The sequence below is a fragment of the Miniopterus natalensis genome, chromosome 2, assembly GCF_054644295.1.
Source record: "Miniopterus natalensis isolate mMinNat1 chromosome 2, mMinNat1.hap1, whole genome shotgun sequence".
Classification (NCBI taxonomy): domain Eukaryota; kingdom Metazoa; phylum Chordata; class Mammalia; order Chiroptera; family Miniopteridae; genus Miniopterus; species Miniopterus natalensis.
Window position 1 is genome coordinate 43,503,354 of NC_142082.1, and position 15,675 is coordinate 43,519,028.

At 37.0% G+C, this 15,675-nt stretch overlaps 1 long non-coding RNA gene across 8 annotated transcripts in view; it reads right to left on the reverse strand.

The window, feature by feature from the left end:
- The window catches only part of LOC148093675 (uncharacterized), a 260,196-nt gene that overhangs the window by 89,474 nt on the left and 155,047 nt on the right, over window positions 1-15,675 (reverse strand). For 6 of the 8 annotated variants that reach the window (XR_015714039.1, XR_015714037.1, XR_015714036.1 and 3 more), the window contains 2 exons: window positions 9,620-9,726; window positions 8,215-8,374 (listed from right to left, as the gene is read on the reverse strand). This is a non-coding gene — a long non-coding RNA (uncharacterized LOC148093675). The remainder of the gene's footprint in view (window positions 1-8,214; window positions 8,375-9,619; window positions 9,727-15,675) is intronic. The other 2 variants (XR_015714034.1, XR_015714038.1) reach the window with 1 other exon arrangement.

A 15,675-nucleotide genomic window follows, 5' to 3' on the forward strand; every position in this document is an offset into this window, starting at 1 on the left:
TTTGTTTAGCAACTCCTTTATTTATTTACTTGTGTTTATTTTTGTTTAAAATACTACAGATGTTCCTTTTTCTCCCCAATGACCCAGTCCACCCTTTCCCACCCCCCAGCAACTGATTTTTGGGGCTCCCAAAATACTTATTATTTTTGTGTGCCTCCGAAAATTAGGTGATTTAATAACCCACCTTTCTTGCTGTTTGTCATTGATGTGATACTTCCAGGCATTCTTAGTTTCTTGCTTCTCTTAAGACTTGTCTCAAATAATTTGAAATATATACTTTGATACTTCATCTTTTTTGTAGTGCTTCACACATGCTATATACATTTTGATAGCTATAGTTTATATTTGTTTGATGCTGCTTTCACCAAGTTTAATTCTATAAATATCCATTGCATCTATTGAGCATCTATTACATGATAAGAACTAAGCTAATTTTGCTAAAGAAACAAAGTTGAATAAGCAGTCACTACTAATAAGTATATAGCCTATTAACCAAATGAGATAACTAAATATTATCTGTGGATAAAGTACATATGACAAGTGTCAAACCCAAGCAAAAAGGTCATATTTAGTTGAGCATGGGTGGATTAGACATATTTACATGTTGTCATAATATAAAATTTAAGGAAACCCTCTACTTATAGTCTAAAACATGGAAGAAATAATCCAAAAGTAGGCTGACCATTAAAAACATTGACAAATGACATTATCTGAGTCTAATATAATTAATCAACAGCCAACATGATGTCAGGTTGAAATATGGCAAAAAAATTAAGTTTTTATTTCAAGCTTTCTGGGAAAAGTACTTCATTAAACCCAACATAAAGCAACATATTTTTTTCACTGAAAAGTTAATATATTAATATTTAATAAAGATTTTGATAATATTATGATAATATGAACAGTAAACTGCTAATTAAATTCCCTAAAGAATATGAAATGATCCAAATTAAAAGAAATTATATTGTACTGTAAAATGCAGAGGTAAAATCTGTTTTTCAAAAACAGAATGGTTTAAGTATAAGTGTTATGAAAATAAAAACAATGCCTAAGGCACAGACAATGTAATATATCAACATAAAATAGTGTTGTGGATAATGAAATTTAGACACAGAATTCATGCTACACCATATCACTGAAGATATGATTAGTGATAGCAAATCCATAAAGATAAAACCTATACTATTTGAATTTACATTCAATGATTCCACTTTCAATATTTGCTTGTTTATTTTGTTGTAAATAACTAAAAAAGAAACACATTGTTATAATCTACCTGACATCACAAACTCTAGCAGTACAAATACGAAGTTCTCTGGTTTGCTTTTAGTAGTTATATATTTCACAAATTAAGGAAATACTCAATTACATAATTTAATTTTATTTACATATATAGATATAGTCTTTGTAAGGACAAAAAGGTTAATTTAGTTGTTACTGAAGCTAGCTATTCCTTTCACATGAGAATGTTGTATTGACCTATAGCAAATTTGTGTAAAATTAGCTCTGTACTATAGCATTAACTTAATACTTCTTGGAGAAAATACACCTGCTTTCTCTCATACATACATATAAACACTCAAAGTATATTTTTAAATACATTCAATTTAATAATTAGAAGATCTAAATAAAATGATAAAACCAGAGAGGGCTTGAGTCTGAACTGACAGAAGGTACCTCTTTATGTGGACTAAATAGTGGAGAGGAACACTGAATGTAGTTAAAAATGAAGAGTAATGGAGAGCTAAGATGGTAGTGGACTGAGTGGAAGCTACACTGACATTCTCCCAGGCCCAAACTGGAATTACAACTAAAATACAGAAAAACCAATCTGAATAATCATCTGCAACTGAAGACGAGCTGGAGAGCACCCTAATAACCAAGGACCTAAAGTGGAAACCACATAAAGACTGGTGGGAAGTGCAGAGGTGTGAGAGGGAGGCTGGATTCCTACAGGCAGCCGCTGAAGGTCCAGAGGGATATCTCAGCTGTGGGGGTTCCAACAGAGGACTTTGGGGCTTAAACCCCAAGCTGGGTTCCCCAGTCCAGAGCACCAGAACTGAGTAAGGTGCCCACACAACATCTGTCTGTGAAAAGCAGCAGGGTTTCTGTCTGTCAGGGAGAGAGAGTTGGAAATGCAGGCACCCTCTTAAGGAGCAAGTGCACAAAGTTTTGTGTGCAGCCACTCACCTTGGGCTCCAGCAGAGGGAAGGCAGAGTGGACTAGAGCAGTGTAAGGAGAATCCAGGGGCTGTTGGCTGGGGGAATAGATCTCAGAGGGCATCCATCTGGACCCCTGTGGTGAGCCATTCTCCCATACAGCAGACATTTACCTTCCAAGCAGCTTTTGCCTGGGGGGAAGCAATTGCCTCACCCTGCTGGAAAACCTCTGGCCCCACCCTGTGGAGTTTCTATAGCCTGTGGTTCATTAAGAGACTGAATAACAGACTCTGAGTGCTTTGAGTCTTTTCCTGATTTGCTTCTGGACCCAGAACTTGGGAAAGCAGACATTGGAGCACATCTTGTTTCCTATCCAAACACACCCAGCCCCAGCAGAGGAAACCAGAAGCTGTATAGTGTGGAAAACTTCAGACAAGGCACTCAAGGCCAGTCACTAAACAGCATCTGACATTGGCCTGCACCAGAGACCATCCAAAAAACTGGGAGTCCCAAGCAAGAAGAACCCAAAAGGCCAACACCCAGACACATCATAATGAAAATGCCAAAAAGTCAAGACAAATAGAGAATCTTAAAGGCAGCAAGAGAAAAGCAAGTTGTTACCTACAAAGGAGCTCCCATAAGGCTGTCAGCTGATTTCTCATCAGAAACTCTATAGGCCAGGAGGGGATGGCATGAAGTATTCAAGGTAATACAAAACAAGGATCTGAAACCAAGACTACTCTATCCAGCAAAGCTATCATTCAAAATAGATGGTGAAATAAAGAGCTCTCCAGACAAAAAAAGCTAAAGAAATTTATCACTACCAAACCAGCACTGCAAGAAATGTTAAAGTGACTTCTGTAAATAAAGGAGCTGAAATAGAGATAATGAGAAACATAGGCATAAAGAAATGAAATGGCAATAGTTAAGTACCTATCAATAATAACCTTAAATATAAATAGATTAAATGCTCCAATCAAAAGACATAGGGTAACTGAATGGATAAGAAAACAAGACGCAAATATGTGCTATCTAGAAGAGACCCACCTCAGAACAAAATTCTCACACAGACTTGGGGGGGAAAAAACAACCTTCTGGAGGACTTTAAAGGAGAGATCAACAGCAGTACAGTCATAGTAGGGGATTTTAACAACCCTCTGACTTTACTGGATAGGTCTCCCAGACAAAAAATCAACAAAGAAACAGTGACTCTAAATGACACACTAGGTCAGATGGATTTAATTGACATTTACAGAACATTCTATTCCAAAGTTATAGAATAGACATTCTCCTCAAGTGCACATGGGACATTCTCAAAGATAGACCACATGTCAGGACACAAAACAAACCTCTACAAGTCCAATAAGATTGAAATCATATCAAGTATGTCTTCTCGGATATTTACACAATGGAATACTATGCAGCTGTAAAAACAAAGGATCCCTTACCCTTTGAGACAGCATGGTGGGACCTGGAGAGTATTATTCTGAGCAAAATAAGCCAGTCAGAGAAAGACAAGTGTCACATGATCTTACTCATATGTGGAATCTAATGAACAAAATAGATCCAGAGACATAGAACCATGAAACAGACAGACAAATCTCATAGGAAAGGTGGGGGTGGGGGGTGGGGGTGGGGGTGGGGGAGATTGACATAAGAAAATATATACTTATATGCATAACCTATGGACATAGACAATAGTGGGGTGAAGGCCTGGGGAGAGGGGTGGAGGGTGGAGGAGATTAATGAGGGAAAGAGGAGGACATTTGTAATACTTTCAACAATAAATATAAATTTCAAATTAAAAAAAAAAAGAAGAGTATTTATCTCCCATCATATAATAGCAATTTTGAAAAAAATGTATAATTCCATCAGTTACAGCATCAAAGTCTTACTGATTTGTGGTATATGAGAGAAAGAAAACAATTTTATTTTTTTATCTGTTTATTCAACAAGTGATATGATCCTTAGAGAAGTATTAATGGGCTACAAAATGAGTTCACTTAGAAAAGTATGGATTGGGAGGGATAAAAGTCCTATCAAAGCAGAAAGAATAACTGGAACAAAGGAAGAGGATCAGGAAATCAAAAGATATATTTGACAATCATAATAGGATGATGTGTTTCCATATGTACACATCAATATTTACATGGTAGCAAGGCCTATGACCAGCTCAATCATAAAAATACACTCCACCACCAGAGATGCCTATCCTTAACAAGGCATCTCAAGAGATTGTTATCTGGTTCAATCACATACTGTTGTAAACAATTACAGGTGATAAAGCAAGAGATTTGATTAAGCTCGGCAGGCATGGTTCAGCGGTTTAGCATTGACCTAGCATCCAGGAGATCGAGGTTCAATTCCTGGTCATGGCACATGCCCAGGTTGTGAGCTAGATCCCCAGCAGGGGGTGTGCAGGAGGCAGCCGATCAATGACGACTCTCATCATTGATGTTTCTCTGTCTCTCTCTCTCCCTTCCTCTCTCTGAAATCAATAAAGATATATTTTTGTTTTTTAAAAAGAGATATGATTAAAGTCAAACTATAAAATATTCATAAAAGCAAAACACTCCATGAAATTGTGTTACCCTTCTTAAGAGTATCATAAGAACAAGTTGTCTAGTTGATATACTATAGTTAATGAGTTTTGTTTTATTGTGATGTGACAAGTTACAGCAGTCTCAAAATTTTGAACCTCAACTCAGTTCTGCATTTGAAAAATCCTATGTTTTTCTCTCTCAAAACTATCTCTACTGTTACAGTTTGTAGGAAATCAAGTACAATAGTTATTTGTTCCATAGTGCCTTGTTTATACTATACAGCTTAAGAAAAAAAGTGTTACACATTTAACATATAGTAGTCTACGGGGAAAAAATCACCCACTTCAAAACCTAAAAGCTGCCATTAAATTCTCTTCATTTATACAAAGTTCAGGTTATCATAAGTAAATATTTTAGAAAATAGCTTCTGCTGATCCTCAGTTTACCCAAGGAGGATTTACCCTATTATTCACAGTATCTACAAAGTAGTTCCATCTGCTGCTGTTTCACAAGTGCTCGTGGTCTCAGATGTTTCATGTCATCAGTTAATTAATGCTTACCTAAATATTTATAACTCCAAATATTTGCTTAGTTAAGCAACTGCCACACACACACACACACACACACACACACACTCCACATATGTACATATAAAAACCTGTGTACCCTCAGAATAGCAAGGAAAACACAAAAATGTTTACATGGAGGTATAATTACTTACACTGAAATAACATAGGCACCATACATAAGTATGTATCTCTATCCAGACCAGATAATTTCAAAGTAAAGCAAAACTTTCATCCACAAAACCCATGGTGAGTGATAGAGCAACAGTTTATTTTTCTAAAATATTTTACAAAATTTAGAAAGATCAAGAGACTTTAGAGAAAAAGCATAGGGTCTAATGTGGTATAAACAATCTAGGTAGCCCTTTAAGTACAGAGTAGTGTTAGACAGACATGAGCAAGGACATGGGCCAGGTACAGAAACTCACTAGGGCAGAAAGCCCTGGATGACTAGCAGGGGGAAAAACTGGGAAAATAAGAACCTTGTCTCCAGGGTAATCTATTCTCCCCTAGTATATCATTGGACATGGGGTTTTAGACCCCCTGAGCATTTCCTCCCTAAAGATAACATCTAGGCCTCAGTTGTATTTCAGCTCCAGGCCTAGAAAAGCAGCAAAACCAGACAAGTGATGCTGTGGCTGCCTCAGGACGAGCTACATTGACAAATGACCCTCTGCCCTGGCACCAACTGATCAGTGGAGGCCAGGACCCTGAAAGAGCGCACCTGGAAAGCTGATGAATATTCTATTAGGACCCTCCCCTGAGACCTCCCCTCAGATTTCCACCAGCAAGAGAGATAAATATACTCAGGACAAAGGACCTACCAGGGGAGTACCTAAGTACCATCTCCTTCCCCCTTCTTCCTTTCCAGGTGACCCCAGGAGACTTGTAACCAGGGGAACAATGGGCAGCAGCAGCTCATCCCGGGCTTACCCCCTGAACCTGTCCCCAAGGCCCCCTTTTCTCTCTGACTTCTCAGTGAGCCAAAGCAGCCCAGCCTGGGCTCTCCAATTACTTTTTCTATGCACCTTCCTTGTTTCACTGTCCTAAGTATATTTTGCTACCATCATGGACCCAATACCCTTTGGCTCAGTGCTGTGTAGCCCTTCCCTTTGGATATCCCCATCCCCTTTTCCTTAAATAAATTCAACTTTTCTTTATTCACTGTCTTTATTAACCTTTCAAGTAGTATACTATAAGCATTTTCAGATAGTCACAAAAGATAATGCAGTGAAAGTCTAATTTGTTTATACCATATCGATAAAAAAAAAGATACACCTTAAGGAAAGTTAATGTTAAGCCATAGCCAGGAATCAGCCTGTTTTAATTTCTTTTAGCAAAGGACTTTGGTTAGAAACCTTGAAACAAATACTTTAAACTTCAATACAAGAGTCAACAAAATAGAAATAGACTTATAGATACAGAGAAAAGATTGACAGCTTTCAGAGAAGAGAGTATAGGTGGAGCTGAGTGAAAAGGTGAAGGAATTAAGCAAAAACAAACAAACAAAACCCTCATAGACAACAGTATGGTGATTACCAGAGGGAAAAAGGGCAGAGGGTGTGGGGAGGTAAAGGGGACAAATGGTGATGGAAGGAGACTTGACTTGGGGTAGTGAACACATAATATAATCTACAGATGATATATTATAGAATGTACCCCAGAAACCTATATAATTTACTAACCAATGTCACCCCAATAAATTAAATTAAAAAACAGTGAACAAAATCCACTGGCCTGCTTTTTTTCCTCCTTCTAGAAGATTATTCCATTCACTTTCTACTCATGGCTTGAAGTAATCTGGAATTAAACTCCCTTTCCTCTTAAGATCAACTGTTTTTCAGTCATTTTAAATTAAGTTATTTTATTTTATTTTTTTAAATATATCTTTATTGATTTCAGAGAAAGGAAAGGAGAGGGAGAGAGAGAGACAGAAACATCAATGATGAGAGAGTCATTGATGGAGCCCGCAACCCGGGCATATGCCCTGACCGGGAATCGAACCCTGATCGCCTGGATCCCAGGTCAACGCTCAACCGCTGAGCCACGCCCTGCTGGGCTAAATTAAGTTATTTATAGGAAACTTTATTTAGGTATAAGCATGTTACTCCATGCAAAACAAAACAAAAACGGGTTATAACATTGCATGACTATTGCTATTTTTTAAATTAATTAATTAATTAATTAATTAACTTCTTTAATGTAATATATTTTTCAAGGTTAAAGGAAATGTAGAGTTGAAAAATAATCTCTAATGATTTCTAAAAATATAGCCTGTGTTTCTTAGTCTCCATTAGGATACTACCTCTGGTGGTTTAAAATTATTATTAGTTTTTATTTTATTTCATTTTTTTATCACCATTTATCCCCTCTATGCCCTCTTCCACCTCCACACCACAACCATCACACTGTTGTTCATGTCCCTGAGTTCTCTCTTTTTCCCTTTTTTGCTCAGTCCCTCAACCCCTCTCCCCCTTTCGCTCCACCAGAGCTGTCTGCCTGTTCTCTATGAATCTGTCTCTATTTTGCTTGGTAGTTTAGTTCATTAAATTTTACATATGAGTGATATTTTACTTTTTCTTCTTGTTTCTAAGAAACTTGAGAAAGCTATTTTCTTTTCTTTTCTTTTTTTAATTCTCATCTGCGAATATTTTTCCCCCCATTGCTTTTCAGGGAGAGTGGAAGGGACAGAGAGAGAGAGAGAGAGAGAGAAAAACATCAATGTGAGAGTGACACATCCATTGGTTGCCTCCCACAGGGCCAGGGATCGAGCCTGCAATGAAGGTACGTGCTCTTGGCTGGAATCAAACCCAGGGCCCTCTAGTCCAAGGGCCGATGCTCTAACCACTGAGCCAAACTGGCCAGGGCGAGAAAGCTATTTTCTTTATCAAAAACTTCCTTTCTTTCCACTCGGTTTAACTTCCTATAAAAACGGTTTTCACTTACCATGTTGTCTGAGATGTCTTTTACTGCTTTGTTCTGTTCTTAGCTTTTTCTTCACGTTCTCTTTTATTGTTGACATAATCAATCACACCCTCCTGTTCTGCTTCCCATTGTTCTATCATCTCCTTGTTCCTCTAGGGTCACCAGTTGAACTTGAGTATCCCTTAGAGATAAAAAAGAGAAAGATAAAACAGGTTTAGGCAATAGCTTTTTATTGTAGTTACAGATAAGAGAACAACTCACACCTTTTATAAAACCTGTGTGAACTCAAAATAGCAAGATAAAAATACTTATATGGAGATATACTTATTTATAGTGAAATAAATTAGGCATCGCCTTACTAATCCATATTACTTAGATTAGGCTAAGAAAACTACATCTAGGAAAATTACTTTTTTTTCTTTATTGACTACATTTTTAATTGGAAATGAACCTCACATGCATTAATTGCGATTTAATTGCATATGCCAAAATCCTGTAAAAATCCAGTCATGGAAGTTTTAAGGCACCTTATATTAATATATTCAAAATGAAAATATTAAATATATGGCAGGAGAAAACTGATTACTCTCTATTTTTAGACATAATGGGGAAATTTTTACTCTAGCAGTTAATATTGAATATTTATTGGAGGGCATTCTCTCTAAAATAAACTAAGAGTTTTTTAATCAGAGATTAAATATATATAAATATATTAAAAATATCAGTTATAATAAACTACAGTTCTTTATAAAATAAACCAAATGATTCATAGTCTTACATTGCAGTGGAAATTCATTTAAGTGTTAATTCTCAATATGTCTGGAGCCATTTGAGCTCTTAAATATGCCCTTTAACTCATAAATACTAAGTGTTATGGGTTGAATTGTTTCATAGATTAAAGTCCTAACCCCCAGCACCTCGGAATATGACATTAATTGAAAATAGAATTGTTGGCAATATCATTAGTTAAGATGAAGTCATACTGAAGTAGGGTAGCCGCCTGATCAAATAAGACCAGCGTCCTTATTAAAAGGGAATATTTGAACACGGGCACACAGGAGGAACACTATGTGAAGATGAAGGCAGAGATCAGAGCAATGCAGCAGGAGCCAAGGAATGCCAAAGACTAACAGCAAACCAAGAAGGTAAGAGAGTGGCCTGGAACAGTCTCCTTCACAGCCCTCAGAGAGAACCAACCTTACTGACACCTTGAACTCAGACTTCTAGCCTCTAGGACTGTGAGGCAACACATTTCTGTTATTTAAACTGACCAAGAGGGCCTTAATATTACCCTAAGCTTGACTACACTTTAAAGAAATTCCTTCCTGACTCTAGGCCCTGAGCTTCCTTATTTTAGCTCATTTACTTTAGAAAACTTGTGATTATAAATTCTTCCTCTACCCCTTTGAGATGTAAGTCTTCTCACCTCCTCATGACTGTTTTATAAGCCAGGAATGTCTTTCTCAAGGACCTGGGAGCCATCTCTTTGAAAGGCAAGCATCAAGGAAGGTAGGATCCTGATACCCCCAGTGTCTGTAGGAGAATAGAATCTGTCATCATTCAGTAAAAACACCAACTGTCAAACGGTGATGTCCTAATCACACTGACTGACCTCCCCTCTATGGACCTCCAGTCTTTTTTTTCTAGCTCACGCCAGTGCTGAAAAACTTTCTTTCCTTTTGTTTCAACAGAGTTGAGTTTAATCGCTCATCCTTATTGCAATAGTCATGAATAAAGACTTATTTGCTTATTTAACTGTGTCTGATGTGATTTTTCACTGGCAAACCCATCCAGTTTGTGGTTCTTTGTTACAGAAACCCTAGCCAAGTAATATACTAAGTATTGCCTATTAAATGTCTGGTAAATAAATGAGGCATAGAGCTTCAAATGCTAGATTTAGAAAGAGTGAATTTAGAACAAATGTAGCTAATTACACTCAGCTATACTTTCTACATAGTTAAGAAAGAGCTTTGGGACCTATAAACAGTATAAAAAGACCATCAACTACAGTGTTACATGGAGACAGAAATTAGATATGTAAAGAATTTGGGACAGAGTTTAGCATCTATTTATAATCTCAATAAATGTATTTGTATGTATGTATGTGTATATACATACACATATATGTATATAGGTTTATATATGCTAACACATATTAGTAATTATTTTAGTAATTATTTTTAATTATTGTTGTAATTTTAGTAATTATTGTTTAATATACATATTGCAAGTTTTGTGTAGATATAGCCATGATTAATATTAAATTATTTAATCATTAATAACTGCTGAATGATAATCTGAATTTTTCATTTTTATTTTCTCCATAGTATTCAAGTATCCTTGAGGCTTCGCCTGCTTAATGTTCTTCAGAGAAGCTCTATTACAGATAGATTAAAGTCACTGAATGCAAGTTCTTCCTTAAATACTTCCAACGCATCAGATCTCACAGTTCCCCACCATGCTCCCATAATATGGAATTATTTGTCATTTTGTTTCATTCATCACATTTTCTAGTTCACCCTTCTATTACTCATGCTGTCCCCTTGCCAGGAAAGCCCTTACACTTTTCTTTACCTGCTATACTCTTGCTAAGTTTTAAAGAGTTACCATAGGCACCACCTTGTCTACCAAGACCTCCCTGAGTGTGGTGGTTGGAACAATTGCCTTATTGCTGGGCTATGGAGTACTCTTTGTGCCATCTATTTTTTTTTATCCTTTTCCATATTATATTCAAATAATTCTGTTATATGTCTAGGTCCCCTCAGCCAATTGTAAAATACTTGAGAGCACAGTCAAGTGCTGGTATTTAATAAATGTCTATGAAAACAGCCGGAACTATCAACTCTGCTTTTTCCCAGGTAACACATGGGAAAGTGAATATTTTTTCCTGCCTACAATAATAACAATTGCTGTTAGTAATGCTATATCCAAAGGAATATAAACAACAGGACTTTAATGCACATTACTTGGAAACTTGTAATTTAAACATCAGTACCAAACCATTGTTCCTATCAGAAGTGACTTTCTGTCCCTGCAAACTTAATTTTTTTATTTTAAATATGTATTGATTCCAGAGAGAAGAAGGAAGAGGGAGAGAGAGAGAAACATCAACAATGAGAGAGTCTTTGATCAGCTGCCTCCTACACACCTCCTGCTGGGAATCGAGCCTGCAACCGGGCATGTGCCCTGACCAGGAATTGAACCTCGATCTCCTGGATTGCAGGTCGATACGCAACCACTGAGCCACACCCTGCTGGGCTTCAGTTTCTTTTTTTTTTTTTTTTTTAATTTATCTTTATTGTTGAAAGTATTACAGGTGTCCCATCCTCCCACCTTGACTCTCTCCACCCCACTTCCTCCCCTTCCCCAGGCCTTCACCTCATCATTGTGTGTGTCCATGGGTTATGCATATATGCATATAACTTCTTTGGTTAATCTCCTCCCACCCCCCACCCCCATTCCCTTTTCTCTCTGAGATACAACAGTTTGTTGCATGCTTCAGTGTCTCTGGGTCTAATTTGTTTGTCAGATTACTTTGTTCATTAGCTTCTTCTTAAAGAAGACCCTTCAACATTTCATATAGTACTGGTCTGGTGGTGACGAACTCCTTTAGCTTTTTCTTATCTGTGAAGCTCTTTATCTGACCTTCAGTTCTAAATGACAGCTTTGCTGGGTAGAGTAATCTTGACTGTAGGTCCTTGCTTTTCATCACTTTGAATATTTCTTGCCACTCCTTTCTGGCCTGCAAAGTGTCAGTTGAGAAATCAGCTGACAGTTGAATGGGTGCTCCCTTGTAGGTGACTAACTGCTTTTCTCTCCCTGCTTTTAAGATTCTCTCTTTGTCTTTAACCTTTGGCATTTTAATTATGATGTGTCTTGGTGTGGGCCTCTTTGGGTTTTTCCTCAAAGTTCTGTTTTCCCATTCTTCCAGGATTGCTTCAGCTTTCAGACTGGTTGCAGCTGCCACTAGTATATTTAAACAGTGAAAATAAATCATTCCATGTGAAGGAAAAAACATACAAAATACTGTATATTATGCCATTCAAATATTACGTATTTGACACGGTGTCATACAGCCATAGTCTGATATACTAATACCAGTTGTTGAATGCTATTTTAAACTCTGCTCATCCTTCTAAACTTTCACTCTGTGCAGTAGGACCATGTTGTAATTCATTAAGTAGCATCGTGCACTAATTAAATTACTAAGGATGAGATTTTTCTTGTGGAGTGAAATTTCTAAGTAAATTGATGTTCCCAAATATATCCTCTGACTTTCTAACCAAGCCGCTATCCTGCTATATGTAGATATTGGAACCGCTTCTTAACGCTTGTCTCTGCCTCTTCATTTCCACTCCTATAATCCATTCTCCACACAGCAGTCAGTGTGAAATTTTACCACACAAATCAGATTATGTTTTTTTCTATCTTAAAAACCCTTCAGTGGCATTCCATTGCCTTAAAATAAAATCCAAACTTATTTCTACAGCCTGAAGGCAGTACAGAGATGGCCCCTGCCTCCTTCTCCTTCCTCTGCCCCTCACACATTAAACGGCAGCCCATGGATCTCTGTCTGATTCTCAAACACACCAAGGTTTTTATTTTTTTTTAGTGATTTTTGCATTTGTTGTTGTTTTACCTCCCTAGAAAAATCTGAACCTAAATCTTCTCGTGACTGTCTCCTTCTCATTAATGAATTTCTAATCAAGGTGTCCCCCAATCTACAGAATGCCTGTGGTCACCTCTTATTCCTTTGATTGTGTTGTGTTTTGTTTTTTTAAAAATTATCTTTATTGTTGAAAGTATTACAGATGTCCCCCTTTCCCCCCCCATTGACCCCTTCCATCCTGAACCTCCTCCCCTCCCCCACCAGGCCTTCACTGCCACCGCACGATTATCTGTGTGTTTCTTTAGCCAACATTAGGGCACCACTTTATTGGTACAGTCATTTATCTTCCTCCCCACCTCTAGAATATAAGTTGCATAATGACAGGAGATTTACTTGTCAACTTTATACCTATGACACCACCAGGCATATAGTAGCTGCTCAAAAATAATTGTTGAATAAGTGAATGAGAAAAAAATGGGCATTTAAACATCTATTAAATAACTAATACCTCTTTCCGAACTGTTGTGACCAATGATTGGCCAATGATTAGCATATAGTAAGCCTTTGGTAACAAGCTAACGTCTGGTTTTAAGAACACCCTGCAGTGTCTAAGTGTTTCACATGAACTGAAATACTTAACACTCAAAATACTCTCATGAGCCAGATTTTATTTATCTTTTTGTACCAAGTACATTTAGGCTCAAAGAAGTTAAGTAACTTGCCCAAGGTTGCATACCATGTATATGGCTAAGTGGGGACTCAAATCAAGTGTCTTTATTAGTATAATAAACTACACTGGGAATATTCCCTTCAACAATTCACATATAATCATTAACAGTAGAGAATAGGTAACTGTTCACAATTACAAGCTAATACTACTATAAACTGAGAAATTGTTTTAATTCATTCATAAAAGTGAAATACATTTTGTTAATGGAGATCCAGGATGATTGAGTAGCTGCTCTTAATAATAAAAGATATTTTTAAAATTTAACTTTCCATATTATTAATCTTATATTTTCTATATGTATTTGTGGTTTATTTTCAAGTACCAGAACACCTTTTACTTTTAGAGGGCACAATTAAAGTTACTACAAATAAAATAATAACAGGACTTATGAATGTAAGTAGAAATCATTTCAATAAACATGTACTTTCTGCTTGTGTACTCACATAGGCAAAACTGGGGACCAAAAAAAATAACTTCATACTTAGAAAAAAAAAAAAATGTCATTATGGATTTCAGAGACAGGAAGGGAGAAGGAGAGAGAGTTAGAAACATCAATGATGAGAGTCATTGATTGGCTCCCTCCTGCATGACCCCTACTGAAGATCAAGCCTGCAATCCAGGCATGTGCCCTGACTGGGAATCAAACCGAGATCTTCCTGGATCATAGGTGGATGCTCAACCACTGAGCCACACCGGCCAGGCTAGAAAAAAAATAATATAGAAGAGTTAACAAAAGAACATGGATGATTGTGTATTTCCAATAGACAATAATGAATAACAATAGTTGCTGTATTTTTCCAAAGTGAAAAGAATACAATTTGCTCAGTGATCCAAGTGTTAAAGAATAAAAGTATGGCAACCATGATAGCATTATAAGATGGGTAGGATTTTGATAGGCAGAAATTAACAGGAACCAGTTTGTGTTTTGATACTGTAATACCTCTAATTGATCAGGAAATTGACAAGGGGAAGAAGGGCTGGGGTCCCAAGAAGCTAAGGCTCTAATGGATGATCTAATTATCCTGGGAAGGAAGTGACTATGGAAAGTGAACTTGTAAATGTAAATTCCATAGTCTACATCAGTACATGGCACATGGCAATGGTGTGATACATTTGTGATGAAATCAACAAAAAGTTCTGAAGAAAGGAGAGAAAAATAGCAGAGATAGAGAGCGCTAGAAAAGAGTTAAATCTCTCTCAAGCTGCATCTTTGGAATGAGGAAAGGCTTGTTTAGGATGAACATGATTTGTATGCAAAAACAGATTTGATAACTTGCATGTGATACACTGTGTTGATGAACTCATTAGATAACAGCACAAGTCCCTAAGTCACTGGCCATTGTAGGAAATGATAGTTCCTGGAGAAGAGAAAAATGAGCGCATTTAAGAGGGGAGTCTCAGAACAGGAAATCTATGAGAACTGAATCATGAAAAGCTCTGAATTCCAGATTCAGCATATAAAGGTGAACATATATATATTTAATATATATATATTTTATATATATCTTTTATTGATTTCAGAGAGAGGAAGGGAGAGGGAGAGAGAGATAGATAGAGATAGATAGAGATGATAGAGATAGAGATGATAGAGATAGATGATAGAGATAGATAGAGATAGATGATAGATAGAGATAGAGATAGAGATGATAGAGATAGAGATAGAGATAGCGATAGAGATAGAGATAGAGATAGAGATAGAGATAGAGAGAGAGAGAGAGAGAGAGAGAGAGAGAGAGAGAGAGAGATAGAGATAGAGATAGAGATAGAGATAGAGATAGAGATAGAGATAGAGATAGAGATAGAGATAGAGATAGAGATAGAAACATCTGTGATGAGAGAGTGGTCATTGATCGGCTGCCTCCTGCAGGCCCCCTGACTGGGGATCGAGCCCTCAACCCCAGCATGTGCCCTGACTGGGAATCGAATTGCCATCTCCAGGATCCTAGGTTGATGCTCAACTGGTGAGAAATGGCCGGCCGGGCAAGGTCAATATATTTTTATGACACAAGTTTCCAAATGTTATATGCAGTTAAAATTTAATGTTGCAGGTGTTTTATAATATCTATGGGCAACAAAGACCCTTCAAATGATTTTATGCCACAAGTTTGTCCTATGTTTCAAATAATTCCAGAAGTACCGTTCA